This window comes from Pinus tabuliformis, chromosome 8 (assembly GCF_031772625.1).
Source record: "Pinus tabuliformis cultivar Carrire ecotype Pingquan chromosome 8, CPIR1, whole genome shotgun sequence".
Taxonomy (NCBI): Eukaryota; Viridiplantae; Streptophyta; class Pinopsida; order Pinales; family Pinaceae; genus Pinus; species Pinus tabuliformis.
In genome coordinates, this window is record NC_142294.1 from 1566878436 (window position 1) to 1566901933 (window position 23498).

Sequence of the window (23498 nt, forward strand, 5' to 3'; positions counted from 1 at the left end):
CAACACTGGTTCTAGCAAAGAAAAGAAGGAATGAGGGGGTCGAAAATCTTAGGAGGAGGGCTTGGCACTTCATCTAGTTCTTGGATACTAGTTTTGCTATTATCTTGATATATTTCTAATGTATTGATGAGTTTAACTCTCTCTGTCATATGGAAAGACTTTTTTGGGTTTTGCGCCTAATTTTTGTGTCTCTTGTCTCATTGTCTCATGGTTATTTTATCGCTCTTTCATGTTCATTGGTTGAGTTTTCTTTTGTATAACTACTTAATAATATTGGAAATGTGATTGATGCTAACTAATCATTAGAAGTAGTCATCATGATGAATAAAATTTATTCTAGCTTGTGCCCTAGTAATGTCAACAAAGTGAAGGGTCAAGTTATCTCAATAAGGATGTCGAGTTAGCAAGTCGAGTTTGTCTCAAGTGAGTATGAGTCGATCAATAAGTGGAGGTCGAGTTGCCTAAAGTAAGTGTGGGTTGGCTCAAGTGAGTATGAGTTAAGTGGGCATCACTCTCCTTGAACTCGTACTCTTTCCTTTGGACTCCCACACTTAGAACCTGTTGTTGCACAAACTAGCATGCCTTGTAAATAGGCAAAAGATGGTGGGCACAACAAAACTTGGGACAGAGGCCCACTATCACCACAATATAAGTCCCCTACTCTTCTCGAATTTTCACCAACATGAGGAGTCCTAGTATGACTCACTTGTGATAGGTATATGTCTATGGTAGGCTTGAAGAGAGGGAAGGTGGCTCATTCAATGGAAAGGTTCAATGAAAGTGCAAACTTTGGGAGAAGCTAGTAAGACTTTCAATTAAAAGCCCCTTGAAAAGAAGACTACACGAGACCTACGATTGAGATATTTAGCAAGATATGAGGTCATCAAGGTCAAGGTAGATAAGAGAAAATGAAATTTATGATTTACTCCAATGAGTACTAAAGCAAATGCCTCGAAGAAATCCCCCAGTTGAAGGGTTAGCTTCTAGGGTTCCCTCTTGGTGTGATGGCTAGGGCATCAAATTTCCGAAGATACCACTGTGGGAAATCCACCAAAACTTGAGGATCACTAAAGAAGACACAAGGGAAGAGTTCTATCCAAGTGAAATTCAAAACACCCTCCTCTAATGGAGTTTGTACAAAGCCCTAGAGAGGCCTCCTTATATTTAAAGGGACAAGGAAAAGAGGTGAAATGAAAGATGATTTATCAATTTAAGAGTGATAACCAAGGATTTAAGACCAGTGCCTAGCAATAGGGAGAATTGGAGTCAAAGATAATTTTGACATGGCAATTCGCTCTTCAAGGAGACCTAGAAGCAGCTTCGCTACCCTAAATAAAGTAGCTATACAACACTTCCAGATATTTATTCTTCGATGACACTTGTTGATGGAGTTTCAAGGATGAAAAATGCAACAAATCCTCTAGGAACATTCATTCATTCATTATCCATGAGTAAAACATGCAAAAATTCCCAATAGCTTCAATGTTTAAACAAAACTTCATCAGTTAGGACACATTATTAACCATGAGACAATATTCCATGCATTAGACATTAATCAAAATCATAAATATAGCATCAAAATAGCACTTACAAGACAATGAAGAACATATCCATCCATCACAACGCTAAAAAGCTTCAAGAGAGATAGTGAAACTTTCCAAACATCAAAATGCATGTTGTTGACCACTTTGTGTCAACTACCCTATAGCGGCATACATTTTTTTCAAAGCATTCCATCATGATCGAGCATGCAAGTAGCCAGAGATCATCATCTTTCAGCGGTTTTGTCAAAGTTGTAATTCCAAATTCTGCAGCCCTATGTGGCCATTGTAAAAATGATTCTCGTATGCTTATAAAGCCATGTAACACACCTACGTAAGCTTAAACTTTTCAGCAAAGAGTTTCACTCTAGGGAGTTTTTTACCCTCCGCCAATTATTCGCGTTTTATAAAATTATAATTAGCAAAGAATTTCTCCCAAATATACCCCAAAGCTAGGGTGAGGCTCGACGGTGATGTCTTAGGTGAGTCCTAGTGTATAGAGTCGATGTAAAATTGTCATGCTAGACCATATCTTGAGTCTTATAGAATTTAGTAAAGTCTAATTGTCTAATGTTAATTATTAAAATTTCCCACTGATCGGGATTTTAATAATTATTTTGATGTAAATTGAAAAATGTAATGTCTATAGAAGTTGATGGGGGTAGAGTACTCATAATTAGAACCTCTACACCTCAACTCTCTATTTAGACATTTTTTAGGGTCAAAATTTATGTCCATCCCCTCAAATTATTTTTATTTTTTTTCTGGCAAAAAATTAGTTGGAAATGGTCAAAAAATTAAAATGAGAGAAAATAAAAATTATCTCCAAGTGGAAAAACAATTTTTTGGAGGAAATTGACTTTTCCCGAGGAAGATTAAATTTGAAGGACTCATTTCCAAGGTTCCCACAAAATATTCCTTGGACCAAAAAAAAAAATCTCAAGGAAAATCGATTTTTTGGTCCAGGTAATTAAATTGAATGAGGGAATTTCATGGAAAAAAATTGGAAAAAAAAAAAAATAGGCCCTCCATAAAAGGAAAAGTTTGATTTTTTAAGAAAAAACAAACTTTTGGACCATGGTGGTTAATTGAAGGAGGATTTTCAAGAAGAAAAATTTGAAAAAATTATTTTTTGGACTAGGATCAAATCCTTCTTCAACAAATTCGAATTTCTTCTTCCAGACCAAGGGAGAGGATTAAATTTTGGCATGGATCAAGCTTCAACTAGTCGTTATTCTCTGGGATCAATTCAAATTTGTGCACTTCATTGGACCTAGCCATTTTCCAATGGAAGGGGATCCAAATCTTTCATTTTCTATAAATTAAGCCTAAGGCTCCTCATTGTAGACATCTCTGAAAAGTGTAATTTGGCTATGGAAACTCTAATATTTTTTCTAAATAATAAAATTGAAAAGTCTTTGGAGTAAAAATATGGTGTTCTTCTCAGCTTGTTATGGTAATATTTTCTAAAATGTGTTTTTAATTTCTACTATGGTTTTAAAATTGTTATATTCATTAGCCATCTAGATTTATTGGTCGCTTGTTTGCTACCTCTATTTGGATTGGGAAACATTGTTGATTGGGTAGATATTGTGGATTCTTGTTCGAACCACTAGATCTCTTTCTCTCTATGTTGTCTCATCCCTATGAATCTAACAAAATCTTTCGAAGTTGTGTGGAAAATATTTTCTAATCAAATATCAAGGACTTGGGGAAATTCTTGCTTGAATCAGCTAAGTACTCGAGCCAAGCATTTGGGGAAGTTCTTGTTTGAACCATCCATCTACTTGGCACATAATAACTGAGAACCCATAGTGGGTCTCTCAAAGGCTCATCATAAGATTGCATTCAAGGGAATCTCTTGCCTTTTACTCTACCAAGATCATCTATTTACAAATCAAACATTTCTCCTATTTTAAAGAATATTCATTGATCTATCGGTTATTTCTAGAGCTATTTTTTCTTATCTATGGGCGGAGGTGTCCTCACACCCATAGATTAAACTTGTAAATTATTGTAAATATTTTTTCTATCCATTTCATTGTAAAATTTGTCAATAGGTCTTTGTATATATATTTTCTTCCAACCCTTGTAGATATTTTTGAGATATCTTTGTATATATTTGGGGTTTCTAACTTGGGTTTCTTGCAGATCTGAAAAGCGGAGGCAGGAATTTTGATTTCTATCACTAGATCCATTTGTTTACAAGTGGATCCATTTTAAACTTGGCAAGGAAAATTGTTTCAGTGTTAGAGGGAGCACCCAATCAGGATGACCGGAAAGCAGCAATGGTGATGGATTCAAGTTGGTCAGTTTATGGTTGAGCGTAGGCATGTGGCACAACATGTGTTGAGTTACTTCCATGGTATAGTTGGATATGATTGAAATATGTCTCATACAACTGCAACGATTCACAAATTCAACTTGGGGTCTGCTATGATGAGTAGGAAGTTGACAGCGCTACTGAAGCAGAGTATATTGCAATTTGTTTGGTGAGTCGTGAAGCAGTGTTGCTTCAGAAGCTACTGGCATAATTGTTTGATCAAGTGTGAGAGACGACCATCATGATAGGTCAAAGCACGGGGTACAAAAGGAGCAGTGAGGCTCCTATGTATTTCTATAATCAAGCTAGTTGCTGACATTCTCGCAAAGCCTTTGTCCCTAGATGAAGTTGGCATTCTTCTGGGACAAGCTTGGAGTGATTGAGTATGCTTCCCTTGGTTGAAGGGAGTGTTGATATTGTTGCATCAAGGAGCGGATAATCTCCCTTAGATCATGGGTATTGACTGGGAAGCCATGTAATATGGCTAGGGAGATTGGACAGCATCAAGGCTTGGATTGCTCCCCCAGTCAAGGGTTATCTGACCATATTGCCATGTGTTTTGGGTAGTGGGTTGAGATTTGCCTTATGGCATCGGGCAAGTATTTTACCATTCAATAGCATGTGACAACTTGTGGGAATGGTAAATGGGCCCAATTTTTTATCATGTGTCAGGGGGAGCCTGATTCCAAGTGATGACTTGGTGGATTGGTGAAACAAGGACTAGTCATTTGTTAGGGGGTTCCTGACCTGCCAATGGGTATTTGGCTTGTGGTTGACTCCAAGTTGCACAAAACGCCGAAACGTTTCAAAGTTTCCGAAACGGGTATGTTTAGAAACGTCACCTCCCAAAAATGGAAATGTCGATTGAAATATATATATATATATAGCTAGTTAGTTAGTTAGTTTTTGATGGTTGGGTAGTGTTGCACTCATATTTGTCAAATTTCCAAGGAAGCAGAAGTACAAATTTCAACAGGATAAAATCTTCTATCAACGATGTTATGTGCCATTATAAACCCATTCTGCAAGTTATGTAACGTAAATGATCCTAGTAACACCTTGAATGTATGTAACAACTTGGGTAAGCCTATTATTTTGGCGAAAAGTTTCATCGTAGAAGGTTTTTTTGTCTAACTGACTCATGTGTGTTTCTAAACACAGATGGTCAGCAGAGTTTTTCCCTCTAGCCTCACCCCAAAGCTAGGGTGGAATTCTTCGTCAAAGTCTTAAGTAAGTCCTAGTGTTCTAGTCGAGTATAATGAAAAATTGGTTTGGGAAAAATTTAAGCTAATTAGCTAAATTATTTTATTACAAATCACTTGGTCTACTGACTCATAATATGTCACAGATGGGGTATGCGTCTTGAGGGTCTGAGCCAAATGTGTATTCCCCCCTTTGAGGGTTGTAAATGTAAAAATATTATGCATTAGAGTGGAAAAATATTAAATCCTCTCGTGTATAAATTAATTAATTTTTCTAGCAAAATAAAATTAAATCCTAAGCTAGAAAATTATTTAATTAGAGTCAAATTAAGTTGTCTTAGGAAAATTAATTCTCCAAGTGGAAAAATTTGTGGGTCTCAAAGGAATCAATTTTTAAAGATCCTCCACCAAGGGAATATTGTATATTTCAAGAAAATTTGGACCCTTGGACCTTACTGGTCAAGTCAAAGTCAAATTTTTGAGGAAATTAGCTCAGAATAATTAATTTTGAGCTAATAAAAATGGAATTAAATGATAAATTCGAAAATTCCTCAAAATAAAATAAAAATATTAATATTAATATTAAAAAAAAATAATAGAGACCGAGATTAAAAGATAATCAAATATTTTTCAACGGCCAAGATTATTTTGACGGGGATCAAAGTTTGCATTATTTTTCCAATTGGAGGATTGATCTATAAATTAGTCATTTGAATCTCTAACACGATGATCATTGGCTAAAAAATTGTTATTGAAGCTTTCATCTAAACTATTGTCTCGCTGGGAACTATTTTTTCTATCATAATAAAGACTTTGGGGTGCAATTTCAAGGTGTTCCATGTTCATGATTTGTGGTATGTACTAACTACGGGCTTTCCTATGTTGTGTTGAATATTGGTAAGATATGTTTTCATTAGATGGAGATAAAATCATGCTATTGATAGTTTTGGGCTAATCTTAGGTGGTTTGATTCCCCATATGATTAACAGATTGTCTTGAGATAAATACATAGTGTTTGTAGGTACTTCAATCCTTGGTCTCCAAGTTCACAAACTTGGGCAGGAATTATTTTGCTTGGATCCCAAATATTTGTATGGTGGATTTAATCTTCGCTAAGGCTATAGTGTGCATTGGGTTTCTAAAGTATTTTTAGTCATTCATCAAAGAAAAAACTCCATAGATAAAAAAAAAAAATTATTTCTCAAAAAAAATATTTCAAAACCCTTGTACATTTGTAAATTTTGTGAATAGATTTGTAAAGTATTTTTGCTAACTGGGGTTTTGGTTTTTTGAGATTTTGTATATATTTGGGGTTTTGAAATTTAATTTTATTTTTTTATATTGGGTATTTGGGTTTTTATTCTAAATTTATTTCAGGATTGAGGAAGAAATTGGCATTGGAGACCTCAGAAACCCTAGAAATCTAGGGTTTTTAGGGTATTTTTGCAAGTTGCTTATTTTCAAATCGGGGAACAAACCCATTTTCTAAAGGCCCTAGCCCTTACCCAACTTAAAAGGCTAGCGTGTGGGACTTATTTTGCAAGCATTAAGAAAGCCATAATCCCTACAAAGCCTAGATTTCATTGCAAACAAGGGTTTCTTCAAGGGATTGGCATTTTATCTCTAACAATTTGTTTTGCAACGATTTTGGGGTTAACATTGTGTTTTCAAGTGGTCATCTTCATTGGAAATCTTCCTAGTGTTGAGAATTTAATAAGGCAATGATTATGATTAATTCTCTTTACTTGATAACTGCTTGTGGTTCCTTTTTACTTATTAACTTTGTTCCTTATTAATATATGTGTGAAGCATCAAACAGTTACCAAGAACAAACAAAAAAGCACAATGACACAAAATATAGGTTGTAAGCCAAGGCAAAACCTCTCCTCTTGAGAGAAAAACCCTAAATCTCTTCTCTTCCTTATAGATTCTTCAATTGACGAATTCCAAGACCTTAGGACTGAGACCAAGACCAACCTTTTTGAGTGATGTGCCAACTTCAATCTAGTCAAACCCAGTCAAATCTCTTCCAGTAGTACCTTCTCGACTTTCTGCGGCAAGATTTTCGGCCTCCTACTACAGATCTGAAATTTCAGCCCCCAGCGATTGTTGTTGCCACACGTGGGAACTTTGATCTTCTTCTAGAGCCCTCCTCTAACCTTTGCTTGCCTATCCATGACTTATGGAGGTTAAGAGAGACCATTGATGACCTTCACTTGACCTCTTTGCCTCCTTTCCTCCAAGATCGAACTTGTAGAAGGATACCCTAGGATAGTTGTAGAAACCCTAGTCCTCTCTAGCACGTGTGAGAAAAAGATAGCCCAAACACAAATCTTCTTCGTCCTTCTTCTCCTTCACTGCCTCTTCCTTCTTCTTCCTTCGCTAGAATGAGAGATGAGTGAGTGTCTTTAAGGACGAATCCTCTTCTATATATAGGCTTCTTCAAGGGTGGACGTGGCTCTTCCTTTAGGTCGACTTGCTAGCTGTCAGGTCGACTTGGTCTTGGAGGGTATTCTGACACTTTTAAAGACAAAAATATTTTTCTTTACAAGTTACAATGTGCCCAGTGGGGTCTTCAACTTATATCAATGACTCTTTTGACTTCTTGACATAGGACAAAACCTAGAAGCACTCAATGGGTGCTTGACCTAAAAAATAAAAGACCTTGAGCATAAAACCCATGCTCCAAAAACAATAATAATAATTTTCTTTTATTTAATAACCAAAAATACATTCCATACTTATGAAGACCGAACCTAGTTACACATTTTTCAATAGTCCCTCTTGACTAGGGAGGTATTCATAAGAGAAACATGGACATTCTCAATATGAAGAGATCTCATAAGAAGAGTCGGACTGGTAACCCATTTGACTAGCATCATATCAACCAGCATTGTCACATAGCAAGGCCTTGACTAACAGCTCTATCTCTCCACAAGATTAGGGCACAATGTTGGCGAGACAAATGACTTATAGACACCATCATCATTGTCTCTCTAGGTACATACTCCACTAGAGTGTTCACCGAGTATGACTTTGTTTGGACTATTCTTGTCTTGGATAGCTAGTCCTCAAAGAATATCGGTCCACGACTACTCTTATCTTTGCTGCCCTACCACATCCTCAAAGAGTATCGAATGTCAGATGGTTACCCAATCCTCCATTGTCTTCCCAAGTGAAGACAAGAATGACGTGCCTATCTCTCCCTCTCATTAGGGAGGATATATCAACCAAGCCAAGCTTGTCTCTCAAGTACACAAGCTTCTTGTTAGGAAGAGATTTCGTCAATATGTCAGCGACGTACTCATTAGTGGAGATATATTGTAGCTACTGTTAGCGCTTGAGATTTCACCCTAGGCTGAGGAAGGTAAACCTTCAAGGCAACATCAAACCATTTCACCTCGTAGCTAGCCCTATGGGGTATGAGAAGGCTCTCTCCGGTCAATCTCAGTAAAATATTCAATGGACAGAGATGACCAATACAGTGACACTGATATTAGGCTAGTAAACTGATTAAAAGATTGATTTAAAGTTTTTGGGGTTTTTGGTGGCAATTGGAGGGAGTGCAATTCAGGGTGTGGGGATTGAGCTCAGTTTTTACAGGTGGGTCTTTGGGGCAAGGTAGGAGTTTGTGCTGATGCCTTAAGCTGAGATGGATGATCAAGGAAGAAAGAGAGGGAGCTAAAGAGGGCAAACAATGACTTTGAATCCTCTCTAGACAGTGGAAAACATAAACATTAAACAAATTTGAAAGCTGAGCATGGCAAGCATGAATTCAAACTTTATCACTTCATTTGTTTAATAAGCTGCAGTAAAGAAAGAGATGGAACACATAAACACACTTACAATTACAATAAGAGAACACACCATCAACACAAGAGTCCACAAGAATCCCAATGATGTCTGCAAAACCCTGGTCTTCCTTTTCCTCAAATTGCAGAGATACAAGTAAAATATACAATAGGAGCTTCTCCCTCAAGAGTCCAACCCTCCAACCCCTGAAAATGATTGAGAAAATACATAATATAGGCAATCCAACCTCTTCCCTTGCCTCTAGGGGTCGAACTCATCCTTCTAGGAGCTGTTTCAACCAATTCTAAACTGAACACTAAAATCTAGGCAGTCAAAACAACTTGCCTCTACAAGCTAGGAAACCAATCCATTCATTAAATATTTACCCTTTACATGAATGAATCTTCTAGAAGTGTTAAACAAGAGTAAAAGTGTCTTAGAGTTACAATAATTACGTCAAAGATAATCATCTTCCACCCCAAAAAGTCAAACTGAGTCAAATCTGCGTTTTCTGGGCTGTACAGTGCAATCTGGCAAAAAACTGCCTGAATGGTCGCGCCCCCTGCCTGACTGGTCGCGCCCCTTTGGAGCTCTGTTTGGGGTACTTGCAGGTGGCCAAATTGAGCAAAAGTGGGCTTGTTGGAAAGGTCTGTGAGTCTACTTTCCAACCCAACTGGAATTTTTGAATTTGGAGTTGATTTGACCCCTCAAAAGTCATTTCTCCCAAGACAGCTTTCTGCAACTCAAAATAGGGGTAGAAAGTCAAAATTTGCATGTATTTTGAGCTTTTGGAAGCCCAAATCTCCATAAAATCTGAAACCCATCCATAGGCAAGTGTATTTTTGCATGACAATTCCAAAAATGCAAAGTTTTCCCCGTTCTGAGTTGCCCCCATGTATGGTCGCGCGCGGGGTGAGACCAGTCAAATGGCCAAAACCTGTAAAATTCCCAAAAATGCCAAAAATGCTTCAAAACTCTCAAAATTTCTTGGGTTTGCTGCTAGGAGGAGGCTAATGAGTATCATGGTGAGTGAGAGAAGCCTCGGCCAAGATACGGAGGGGATCGGGCCTTTTCTTCCGTTTTTGTGCTTTGGCCAACCACCTTGGATCCGGCGATTGTAATTTTGACATTTCTCTAAAACCATGACACCTGTGCAAAAAGTGAAGGAGGTTTTTCTTCTTTGGCATGTTATGGACAAAAACCTCTCTCAGTTTTCCAAAATTCATCTTTTATTGCTCTGAAACATCATTTGAGTGCAACTTGTCCCGATGTGTGAAACAAGAGATTTTGTCGAAATGGAGCGAAATGAAAGGGATAGGGGGCTTCTAAATTCTTGGGGAAATTTTTGGGAATGGGGAGGGATGTTAGGAAGTAGGGGAAAGTGGAATCTCAGAGATTGAGTGAGGGGAAGGGGTCGAAAAGGGCAAAACACGGGCCAAACCTAGAAAATTGCCAGGTTGTAGCTAGAAACTAGGGTTTGTGCAAAAATGAGGAATTTGGCGGATCTAAGGGATGGGAAGTGTTTGATAAGGTACTTTAAGGATAGGGGAAGGTGTATGAACATCAGGAAACAAGTTTTGCCGGTGATTTGACCATCCAAGAGAAATTTCCTTCAAAACCCTAGGAGAGGGAAATGACCTTGCCAAGGCACAACTGAAGCATGAACAAGATGTAAAATGACTCATTAGACACTGACATGACAATGAAAACCCTATGGATGATGATAGACTCAGCTGAATGGTGACATGGATCAACATTTTGACAACTTTAGAAGGAGTTAAGGCAAACCCTAGACCTAATGCCTAGTGACCAAATTTTGCTTGAAAACTCCTTGAAATGACAAAATTTGACTTTGACACTCTGAGATCACTTTGTAAGAGCATATTTGATCACTGTAGGAAGGCTGGAAAGACTGACACTAACAGCTACAACACACCATTTTGTACTAGCTCTCGAATATAGTGATACTTGTTGTTTATATGCTTTGTATTTGCATGATATATTGGGTCCTCGAACAAATGTATACAACTAGTGTTATCACAATGTATCACTATAGGGTCCATCGATCCTTCGAATAGGTCGGATAAAGCTTCCTCAACCAGACCGCTTCTCTGCTTACTTCACAAGCCGCAACATACTCAGCGTCAGCACTACTCAAAGCAACTGTGTCTTGCTTTCCGCTCATCCATGAGATCATAGAGGATCCCAAACTGAAACATCCTGCCATAGTGCTTCTTCCATCCTACTCACTGCCTCCCCAGTCAGAATCTGTATATCCAATCAGGTGGACATCATTCCTCCTATCATATTTTACGCAGTAGTGGATAGCTCCTCACAAATATCTTAGTATATGTTTTGCTGCTATCCAATGATCATGCTTTGGCTCCACTTGGAATTGACTAAGAATTTTTACTGCAAAACATATGTCAGGTCGAGAATTCACCAAGTACATTAGCAAGCCAAACAGTTGTCTATACTTGAAAGGATCTGCAATGCTTGATTCAAAATTCCTTAGTCTTTTCAAGTTTGTGATCATCGGAGTGGTCATAGGTTTGCAATCCATCATGTCAAACCTCTTCAACATCTTGATCACGTACTTTCTTTGACCCAAATAAACTTCATCAGGTCCTTGCCAGACTTCTAGTCCCAAATAGTAATGCATCAGCCCTAGATCCTTCATGTCAAATTCTACTGCTAGTTGCTTCCTACATTGTTCAATTCGACCTTCTACACTTGCCAAGAGAAGATCATCTACATACAGAAGAGTGATTACAAGTTCTCCATCTACAACCTTGATACAAAGGTTCAGATCAACAGAACTTTTTGTGAAGCCTATTCTTTGAAGATATGCATCCATTCTAGCATACCATGCCCTTGGTGCTTGGTTGAGGCCATATAATGCTTTCTTCAATCTGCAAACATATGCCTTTTTGTCTTTAACTTCAAATCCCAAGGGTTGTTCTATATAGACTTCCTCATCAATTTCACCATTCAAAAACGTAGTCTTGCCATCAATTTGATGGATGTTCCATCCCATCGATGTTGCTAGAGAGACCAATGACCGAATGGTCATATACCTTGTTGTCGGAGCAAATGTCTCTTCATAGTCAATGCCTTCTTGTTGGGAGAAGCCCCTAGCCACAAATCTTGCCTTATACTTATCTATACTTCCATCTGTCGCATATTTGATCTTGTAGATCCACTTGGAAGTTACCACAGATTTGTCTTCGGGCCTAGGTACAATTTCCCAAACTCCATTCTTCATTATAGATTGATACTCTTCATTCATGGCATCCTTCCATTCCTGATGGTTGACAGCTTCTTCAAAAGTGGATGGTTTTGCTTCTATTAGTTTTGTCATGTATGCAACATACCCAAAATATCTTTTGGGTTTCTTGCTTTCTCTAAATGAACCTTTCGCTGCCCCATGACCTTCTGCATCAAGTAATGTAGACTTCAACCAATTTGGTCTCTTTCTTGATTCGGGGAGGACCACAGGTTGAATGGGTTCATTGGGACCCTCATCTTCATGATGAGATTCTTTTTCTTCCCTGTTAACTTCTTCTTCAAACACTGGAAGTTCTTCGTCATCGAGCCCATGGGAAGTTCCTTAGATTTCTTGAATGCAGCACTTTCTTCAAATATGACATCTCGACTTACTTCTATATGGTGTCCTTCCTTTATGTAGATTCTATAAGCCTTAGAGGAGTTGTTGTAGCCAACAAATATTCCTCTCATGCCTGAAGGATCTAGCTTCTTTCTTTTATCCTTTGGTATATGAATATATATAGGAAACCCAAAGATTCGGAGATGACCTATAGTAGGCTTCTTCCTAATGAATACTTCTTCGAGAGTCCTGTTTTCCAATGACCTGTGGGGACTTCGATTTTGAATATATATTGCAGTCTTCGTGGCTTCTCCCCACAGAAATTTTGGTAGATCTTGATCATGTAACATCACCTTTACACTTTCTTCAATGGATCGGTTCTTTCGTTCTGCAACTCCATTTTGTTAGGGATTATATGGGACTATCAACTCCCTCTTAATCCCCGTTTCCTTACAAAATGCTATAATCTCCTTAGATATATACTCTCCTCCATTACTGGATCTTAGTATCTTGATTCTCTTTTATGTAAGATTCTCCACTTCAGCTTTGAATTCTTGAAATTTTGTAAATACTTTGTCATTGGCTTTCATTAAGTAAACCCAAGTCTTTCTTGAATGATCATCTATAAATGTGACATAACATAGATGACCTCCAAGAGATTTAGGAGTCACAAGGCCACATACATTGGAGTGAATGAGATCCAAGATTTCTTTCGACCGTGAAGCATTGCTTCCAAATGGTCTTTTGGTATTCTTACCCAATGCACATCCCTTACATACTCCTTCATGATCTTCTTTTAATTCAGGTATTCCATCTACTATGGAACTTAGAGTTGGGAGGATCTTGAAATGAAGATGACCAAATCTTCTATGCCAATGTTCACATGGGCTAACTGCAATGTGAACCAAGGCTTGGGCTAGAGGAGATATCAGCCTATATAGTCTTCCTTCTTGAATACCAGTTACTCTAACATTTTCTATGCTTGAGTTTTTAGTCCATACCACAACTTTCCCATTAATGAAAGCTACTCTAGCACCCTTGTCCTCTAGACTTGAAATGTAAAGTAAGTTCTTATGCAAACTTGGAACAAATAGAATGTTGCTGAGATAAATTTTGCTTCCATTCTCCAGCTCTATAGAGGTTGATCCAATGCCTCTTATGGGATAGCTTTTGTTATCTCCAAGTGTTGATTTGGGGTAGCATTGGATATGCTCTAGCCATGAAAATTGGTGGAGAGGCTAAGGCAAATGAGATCTCTAATACCCAGAAAGGGTTTGGGAAGATTCTAAATAGTTTGGGAGATATTAAAATAATTAATATTTTTAATGAAGTCCCTAAGCCTAAACTTAGGGAAAATAAAATATTAATGTGAATTAATATAAAACTGTGTTAGAATGATCCAAAAGTCATGGATCAAGCTAGATCTTATCTTAGTCGTTGATTAGGGACTTCATCTCAGCTGTTGATTTGTTAATGAGAAAAGTATAAGAGGAGGCCTGAGGGTCACCTGGAGAACATACTGAGGGAGACCAGTCAGTTCAATTTCTGGAGCGGGGTTAGCTGAGAAATTAAACCAGTGGTCTGGTGAGCAGTCAGGAGGCAGCAAGTACAGAGCAGAGAGGTGGGATCAGCCACTGGAGATCAACGCTGAGCCAAGAGAGGCAGACGCAGAGGCAGCAGAAGACTGCACAGTCACTAGCTGGGCCTGCATGGGTGACGCAGAGAGGCTCAGGGTTGACGCAAAGGGTTTGAGAGCCACGCAGAGGTCAGTCGGGCTAACGCTGGGATTGGGAGAAGTGCTGGAGAATTATTTCTCTTTGTGGGTAAGCCAGTTTGGCACCCAGTTGTACTGAAGAATTGTTGTATAATAAAATTCTCCCTTACTGCACCGGTTTTCCCACATTGGGCTTTTCCGGGGACTGTTGTCCAAAATATTTGTGTCAATGCTTATGCATATGTTTATTTCTGTATTACGGTGTGATATCTACAGTAGTATTTATTTTAATGTTTATTGAAGTAAATTCATAAATAACTTATTGTGGAATAAGTAGGAAAAATAAATCAGTTGTTGATGTGATAGAATTTTCACATGGTATCAGAGGGAGTAATCAGAAACAGAAAGGAAAAATCTATTACGGGTCGAGACCTCGACACAGAGGCATCCACGTCAAGAGACTCACACAGATTTTCAGAAAATTGCACAAGAGAAAGAGATTTCAATCTCTATGTTGGCTTCTAGGCTGGAAGAAGAAGTGGCGTGTATGACTAGTGTTGCATCATCAGAAGTATGTTATATAGACAGTGGAGCTTCGTGGCATATGATGGGAATCAGGCAGTGTTTCTCAAAATATCGAGAAGAGAAGATGAACTTTCAGATCATCATGGAGAACAAGGCAAAGTGTACTCCAACAGGGAAGAGTACCATAGTTTTTCAAACAAAATCGGGAGAACCATTTCGTACTACAAATGTGCTGCATGTACCAGGATTGGGGATGGACTTACTTTTCGTGTCGCAACTACAAGGCAAGGGCTACGACGTCTACTTCATGAAGGAGAAGGTATACATCAAACACCCGAGCTGGAAAAAGAAAGTGCAGATCGGGATCAAAAGTAATCAGTTGTATAGATTGCAACTAGAATCACCAATGGTACTAATATGCAGTCATGGAGACAAGGACTTGAACGAACTATAGCACAGAAGAATGGGTCACTTGCACCATGCAGCTCTGAGAATTTTCAAGAGCACTATAACAAGAGTTCCGGATCTGAGTACGGAATGAGATGATGTATGCAGGGGATGTGCTCTAGGAAAGTATGCCAAGGCAGCATTTCCTAGGAGCAAACACAGGGCCAAGAGTGTACTAGGATTGATACAATCTGATATCTGTGGACCTATATCCGTCAAAGCTCTCAGTGGTGCGGGTATTTCCTTACCTTCATTGATGACCACTCAAAAAAAACTTGGATTTATTTTCTGAAAACCAAGGATAAGGTTTTCAGTCGATTCAAGTAGTTCGAAGTTCTGGTGGAGAATCTGATTGGGAAGAAAAAAAGTTTTGCGCTTAGATAATGGTGGAGAATATGTCGATAAGGACTTCACTGATTTTTGCACTAAGGAGGGCATCAGAAGAGAGTGGACAACTCCATATAATCCGGAGCAGAATGGGGTAGCAGAAAGAAAGAACAGGACTATTGTAGAAGCAGTTAGGGCCATGATGTATGATCAAGATATGCCAAATTTCCTATGGGCAGAAGCATGTAACACAGCAGTCTATGTTCAGAACAGTACTCATCGGGCAGTGGGCAAGATTACTCCAGAGAAAGTCTTCACAAGGAAGACACCTGAAGTCAGTCATTTCAGGATATTTGGGAGTTTAGCATATTGCCACATACCTGAAGAAAAGAGGAAGAAGTTGGATCAAACTGCGGAAAAGGGATATCTAGTAGGATATAACGAGAACGCTAAGGCATACAGAATCTATCTTCCAGGGAGCAGGAAGGTAGTAGTACAACGAGGTGTAAAGTTCATGGAGGACAGGGCTTTCAGAAGATCTCGTGAGATGCCTTCCGAGGAGCAGTCGAAAGAGGAACTGTTGGTTTAGCCTCTTCAACCAACAGAAGTAAAGAATTCTTCCTCAGGACAGGAAGATTCTTAGGACGAGGAGGAGGAGCGAACAGAAGCATCTGCTAGCAAAGGAAGAACTAGCAGGGAACTTCGTCAGATTCTGCAAGATGCAAAGGACTTCATTGGTGCGCCAAGAAACAATAAGAGGGAGCGAAAACAGCGAGATAGATATCAGGGATTAATAGCTCAAGATGGAGAGCCTGCCAATTTCAAGGAGGCAGCTCAATAGAAGAGGTGGTATACATTGAACAACCAGAGGGCTTTGAAACTCATGAGGAGTCTCATGTATGCAGATTGAAGAAAACCTTGTATGAGCTGAAACAAGCACTGAGAGCATGGTATGGTTGAAAAGATGGCAACTTTCAGAAGATGGGGTTTGTCAAGAGTGACGCGGATTCGAATCTCTACTATCTGGTTGTAGAGAACGAGCCGCTAATCTTAGTATTGTATGTGGATGATCTCTTTCTGACAGGATCATCCAGACTCATTGGGGACTGCAAGAAGAATCTAGCCACAAAATTCGATATGAAGGATTTGGGACGAATGCACTACTTCCTAGGGTTGGAAGTTTGGAAGCAGAAGGGAGAAATCTTCCTTGGCAAGGGAGGTATGCTACAGAAATCCTGAAAAGATTCGGGATGGAGGATTGTATAACTATGGCTACGCCAATGATCACCAACTGGAAGAAGATTGATGCATCAGAAGACAAGGATGTCGATCCCACCCTATACAGGCAACTCATAGGGTCCCTGATGTTTTTGGTCAATACCAGGCCAGACATTTGCTATGCTGTCAACACCCTCAATCAGTTCATGGTGGAACCGAAGAGGGCGCCCTGGGCAGCAACCAAACATGTTCTCAGGTATTTACAGGGAACAGTGAATTATGGACTCTTGTACACCAGGAGTAAGGATATCAGATTGAGTGGATTTACTGATGCAGATTGGGCAGGGAGTTCAATGGATTGGAAAAGTACCTCTGGGTACTGTTTCAAAATTGGATCAGGAATGACCTCCTGGTGCAGTAGGAAACAAAATTCTGTGGCTTTGAGCTCATCTGAGGCAGAATATATGGCAGCAAGCACAACTTCGTGTGAGGCCATATGGCTTAGAAAACTGCTTGTAAACCTATTCAGAAGGAATATGGAGGTGACCAGATCATGTGCGATAATCAGAGTTGCATCAAGCTCTCTAAGAATCCAGTGTTTCATGATAGGTCGAAGCATATTGATATCCGATGTCACTTTGTCAGGGACTGTGTCCAACAAGAAACTATACAGTTGAGCTACACTCCTACTGGAGAACAGGTGGCGGACATCCTCACCAAGGCCCTTGGAAAGACAAAGTTTGACTACTTCGAGGAAAAGATGGGGATGGTAAAGAACCCGTTTCAATAGCAGAAATGGGAGTGATAACAGCAAGGATGCAGAGCGAGTTGCAGTGCAAAAACAGTGTTGGGAGAAAGGACCAGCAATAGCACGGATGCAGAAGGAGTTGTCGTACAGATGCAGCTGTGGTAGTAACAGAGCCATGGGAAACAGTGCAGAGGATGTTGGGCAAGGAAGCTTAACATCAGCACAGGGACCGATGCCGGATATCAAGGTAATACCCAATGAGGAGTATTACTATAGCACAGTCCTCGCTAAGAGGGAGTGTTGATTTGGGGTAGCATTGGATGTGCTCTAGCCACGAAAATTAGTGGACAAGCTAAGGCACATGAGATCTCCAATACCCATAAAGGGATTGGGCAAATTCTAAACAGTTTGGGAGATATTAAAATAATTAATATTTTTAATGAAGTCCCTAAGTCTAAACTTAGGGAAAATAAAATATTAATGTGAATTAATATAAAATTGTGTTAGAATGGTCCAAAAGTCATGGATCAAGCCAAGTATTATCTTGGTCATTGATTAGGGACTTAATCTCGGTCGTTGATTTGTCAATGAGAAAAGTATAAGAGGAGGCTTGAGGGCCACTTGGAGAACATACTGACGGAGACCAGTCAATTCAATTTCTGGAGCAAGGTTAGCTAAGAAATTGAACCAGTGGTCTGGTGAGCAGTCAGGAGGCAGCAAGTACGAAGCAGAGAGGCGGGATCAGCCACTAAAGATCAGTGTTGAGGCAAGAGAGGCAGACGCAGAGGCAGCAGAAGACTGCACAATCACTAATTGGGCCTGTGTGGGTGACGCAAAGAGGCTCAGGGCTGACGCAGAGGGTTTGAGAACCACGTAGAGGTCAGTCGAGCTGACACTACGATCGGGAGAAGTGCTAGAGAATTATCTCTCTATGTGGGTAAGCCAGTTTCGCACCTTGTTGTATTGAAGAATTGTTGTATAATAAAATTCTCTCTTGCTGCACCGGTTTTCCCACATTGGGTTTTTACGGGGACTATTGTCCAAAATCGTTGTGTCAATGCTTGTGCATATGTTTATTTCTGTATTACGATGTGATATCTGCAGCAGTATTTATTTTAATGTTTATTGAAGTAATTTCATAAATAACTTATTGTGGAATAAGTAGTAAAAATAAATCAGTTGTTGCAGTGATAGAATTTTCACACCAAGTTCCACTGAATAAGAATATTTTCCCTTTGGTAAGGTCTTTAATTATTTGTGATCACCTGTCATGTGCCTATATGTACCACTATCAATTACCCAAATGCTTTCGTTTTGGAATGTGCCAATAAGTGCCGAGAAGAGACCTTCATCTTTTTCTTCGATTACTTCCTTCTTTGTAGAGAATAAGGGACTCCATGCTTCCTTCATGTTTTTCTTGAGATAGCTTGCTACCTTTGAACACTTCTTGATGAACTTCTTCAATGTATTGGAGATCTTCATGATGCCCTTAGCCAACCTTAGCACTAATACCATGTTGAGAATTTATTAAGGCAATGATTATGATTAATTCTCTTTACTTGATAACTGCTTGTGGTTCCTTTTTACTTATTAACTTTGTTCCTTATTATTATATGTGTGAAGCATCAAACAACTACCAAAAACAAAACAAAAACACAATGACACAGTATATAGGTTGTGTTGACCACTACGTGTTTATGACCCATAGCAATACACCCCTTTTTTTCACAAAAGGGATAGCCCCTTATCGATGTGTCCGTGTTGTTCAGCTATCATCATCAGCCTGATCATCATGTTATAATGTAAACCCATTCTGCATATATATGATTTAAATAATCTCAGCAAAACCGTGTCATGTATGTAATGGCCTAGATAAACCTACTTTTATGGTGATGATCTACATTATGGAAGGTTTTTTGTCTCACTGATCCATTATCGAATGGTCGGCAGAGTTTTCCTTCAATCTCACCCCAAAGCCAGAATGTATTTTGTCACTGGGATCTTAGGCGAGTCCTAGTGTTATAGATCGAGTCTATGTAAAAGTCATTTGGGAATAATCCTAACTATTTGGTTAAGTTATTTTATTACAAATTGATCGGTCTGCTAGATTATATTTGCGTTGCAAAAATGGGTAGTCTGTGAGGATTTATTACAGATGGGTTTTCCCCCTTATGATGTAAAAAAGTATGAAAATTATGATGTAAAGTATCTTAAGGGTTGGAAAAATAATTTATCCCATGGTAAGTTAATTAATTAAATTTTTTTGCCAAAAATTAATTAAAATCCTAAGCCAGAAATTTAATGAATTCTAGGTCCTAGGTAAATTTAAATTCTCCAAAGGCAAAATTCGTGGGTCCTTAAAAATCAAATTTTAAAAAGTCTCGGGACTAAGGTAAATTAATTATTTTGCTAAATTTTAAGCCTTTGGTCCTTGGGGATTAAGTCAAAGTCAACTTTTTTAGGGAATTAACTCAAATTTTTTATTTTTGAGTTAATTAAAATGCATTTAATTGAAAAATTCGAATTTCCTCAAGAATTTAATATTTTGACGGATGAAATTAAAAGAAATTTTAATTCTCATCAACGGTCGAGATTGCTTTGACGAGGATCACTCGAACTAGCCATTGGAGGATTTATCTTTAAATAAGAAGTCATTTGTCAGTTGATCCATCCGATCTTTGAGTTGTGTGCTAAGCGAAAAACTCTTGCGTAATTTTTTTTTTTTAATAATAAAAGAAGACTTTGGGGTTAATTTTCGTCGGTGTTACTCTTCATGAAACACTGTAAGATGTGTCATTTTCATGCATAAACTTATTTTTAGCCATTGATGATAGCTTTTGAAGAGTGACTTGAGTACAAGTATCTTGCTCAGTTACTAGGGTTTAAATGATAATTTAAGTTTTGAATATAATAGCAGGTATCTCTATTTATTTGAATTTTATTATTGTTTTATCGCTCTATTTTGATGGTTGAATTGAGTTTAGAAGGAAAGTCTTGATTTTTAGATCCTCAGGTGTTAGGGGAAGTTTTCAGCTGAACCAGCCAACTCCCGATCTGTGTTTTCTAAAGGGCCCAGCGTAATTTAATCTCGGGCTTATCATAAGATTTTTATTGGTGATACATGAAGGGTTTTGAGCTAAGCACATCTTTTAAACTTTAAAATTTTAATTTTTTATGTGCGAAATTGATGAATCTGACTATTAAGAGCCTTAGATTATCAGATCTAGGAGCGGAGTTGGACTCACACTCCCCAGATCTGATAGTTTTGCCTTTCCTGTGCATAGATCTATACATTTTTTAGGTTTTTTGACTTGGGTTTCTTGGGTTTTATTTATTTATTGTATATCTAGATTCTGGGTGTTTTTGTTTTCAGGTACAGGTTGAAAATCTGAAGGTGAAGTTTGATTCGAAGCCAATTCTTGGCCCTGGAGGATAAAATCTGGTCTCAAAATCATTTTGCAAGAATATTATCCAGCGTTTTGCAGTCCAAGGGTTTTAAAAAAATTTAAAATCTGGAAATAATTTTACACGGATTTCGCTGATAAATCTGAAGCATAAAAATACATTGGTCTAAAATTCGTTTTTCTGGGTTTATCTTGAGTTTTGGGCTACAATTCCTTTGTTGCTTGGGTTTTTCTAAACTTAAAATTTTGAATTTGTTTTACTGTCTTCATCTTGGTGTTTTGCTAGAAATTTTCAGGTTTCTTTATCCTTTACCCAAACCCTCCTCTCTGCTACCATTTCCACCATTGCAAAAAGCCCTTCGAAAAACCTTTGTTTTGCTGCTCCACAAACCCATAGCTACAGATCTGCGGCCTCCTCTACTTTGACCTACATATCTCCCTTTCTTCCTGCTCGTAGTCCTTTTGTTCTACTTGCAACCCTTCAAAAACCCTCCATTAACCCGAAGCTGCAAACCCTGCGTGTCCCTTCCCACTGCTCTGTCGCGCTGCTAGCCACAGCCATCCCACATCGTTCTGCTCGTTGCCTCTTTGAAAACTTAACGCAACCTTATTCCTCCTCACAGATCCGTGCGTCCAAACTTGCAAGCTCCCTTCTGCTACGTCACCCCTCAAACGTTGCCTTCATCCACTGCTATATGCGGCTTCTTCCTTCATCGTCGTCTCCCTTTGCTCCTTCATTCCCTACAAAACAAAGTTGCTGCCAAGCCCTGCGTCGAAGTCCTCATCCGTCATCGAACTCACCTGTGGATACAAACAAAACAAGTTCAACTTTTACCTTGGGTTTCATTTGTTTGTATTCGTTTTTTGGTTTTCACGGTTAGGGTTAGCTTGGTTCCCTTTTTTTCGATTTCTTGTTTGTTTTTTAAGCTTGGGTTAGATTCATTTTTTTTTTAAATCTGATTTTAGTTTTTTGACCTTTTCTTTTTTACCTTTTGTTTTTTTTAACGTGATTTTTATTTTCATTGAAAAACCTTTAAAAATTCTCAAAAATTCTAAAATTTTAAAATTTTAAAAAACTAAAACAATCTAAGATTTGAAAATGAAATAAATTAAAGGTGTATTGGCGCTTTCACATTAAATATTTTTAATGTGCCCTATGGCCCATTAAAAATTTATTTTTTAACCCTTTGATTTGTTTAATTTTCGCCACATTAAAAGATTTTGATTGCTTCATTTACCATTAAAGTTATTGTCTAAGGAATACTTAAAATGCTAACTTAAAATTCCTTGGTGTTTCTGGTGTTAAGTGCAAAATCTAAAATTTTCATGATTTTTCTATGGTCAAGGTGCGATAAATGTTTTAAATCATATTGACTGTTGAAGAAAGATTATTTTGCTAGATTATCCTGTATGCTAAAGTTTTGGGCATTTTACAATTAATTGTTCATGATCATCGCTTTACCACATTTATAATTTTGTTGTGGATAACTTGTTTTTATTTAGTCTATGGTAAATTCAAATTAAAGGCACTGGTCTGTAGTCATTTTTATCTTGTGATTGTGTCTATCTATCTTAATTGACCAAGACTTGCTTTAAATTCATCAAGTTTTTCATCCTTAAAATCTCCTAGAGCCCGTGTTCCATAGGTTACCCTCATCCATTCACCTTAGGGACTACCCCCCTTGACTTTGTCTAGGAGAGAGTCTAAACAGAGTGAGTAAGGATTAAAGTGACAGCCCTTACTCTAAGCGTTGTCGCGTGCCTAGACACTTTGTGCGACAACATTTTTTGGCGCCGTTGCCGAGGATAGATTTTTTCCTGTCTTTGGTCCTCTCAATCTCTTCTCATCATTTGATCATTCATCTTCATCTCATTTTCATCATATCATCTTCTATGTCTAAGTTAGATTTCTATTCGAGTGGCGACTCCACTTCATCTTCTACAGGGGCGTGTACTAGAAGAAACCCAAGTAGCTTGGCTAATCCTGCTCAGGATCCTGAAAGGGCTCTCATAGCTAGATTACACAAGCTCTCTTCTTGTACACTCCTTGTCAATCTTGGCCAGGAAGCTCTCTGTGACATGCATTCACTCTTCTTGAATCCTCCCATTCCAGACATCATGGATATCTATCAGCCTCTTAACTTTACTAACATCCAGGGTTATCCCCATAACATTCCTAATGTTGGTCTAGACAAGCTACCCGCTTGCCAAGGAAATAATGCAATCACTGTTAAAAATCATTTATATGCTTTTTCAACTTGGTGGGATAAATTCGATCTGGCTCAAAATTAAGAGGATGTGCAAATGAAATGCTTCGTGTTGACCCTTGAGTAGGATATTATGGATTGGTTTAGGGATAGGCCTGATCATAGCATTAATTCATATGATTCCCTCCTTAATGCTTTTAAAGAGAAATTTGGTGATAAGAAAGAAGATCGATTTCTAGCAAAATCCATTAGCATCATTAAAAAGAAAGAAAATGAGACGTGTGAAGAATTTAATAGAAGGTTTAATGGTATGCTTAAAGAAATATCCACTGATTACAAACCAACTGAGAAAATGCTTCTTGAACACTATCTCGATGCTTTCAATCCTGACATTTCTTATGAACTGAGAAGGTCCAAGCCTGGTGATTACAAGGCTTATCAAA

At 38.4% G+C, this 23498-nt stretch overlaps 1 protein-coding gene across 2 annotated transcripts in view; it reads right to left on the bottom strand.

The window, feature by feature from the left end:
• LOC149242002 (pentatricopeptide repeat-containing protein At5g67570, chloroplastic-like) overlaps positions 1-23498 on the bottom strand; it is a 274597-nt gene that overhangs the window by 162385 nt on the left and 88714 nt on the right. The window lies entirely within an intron of this gene.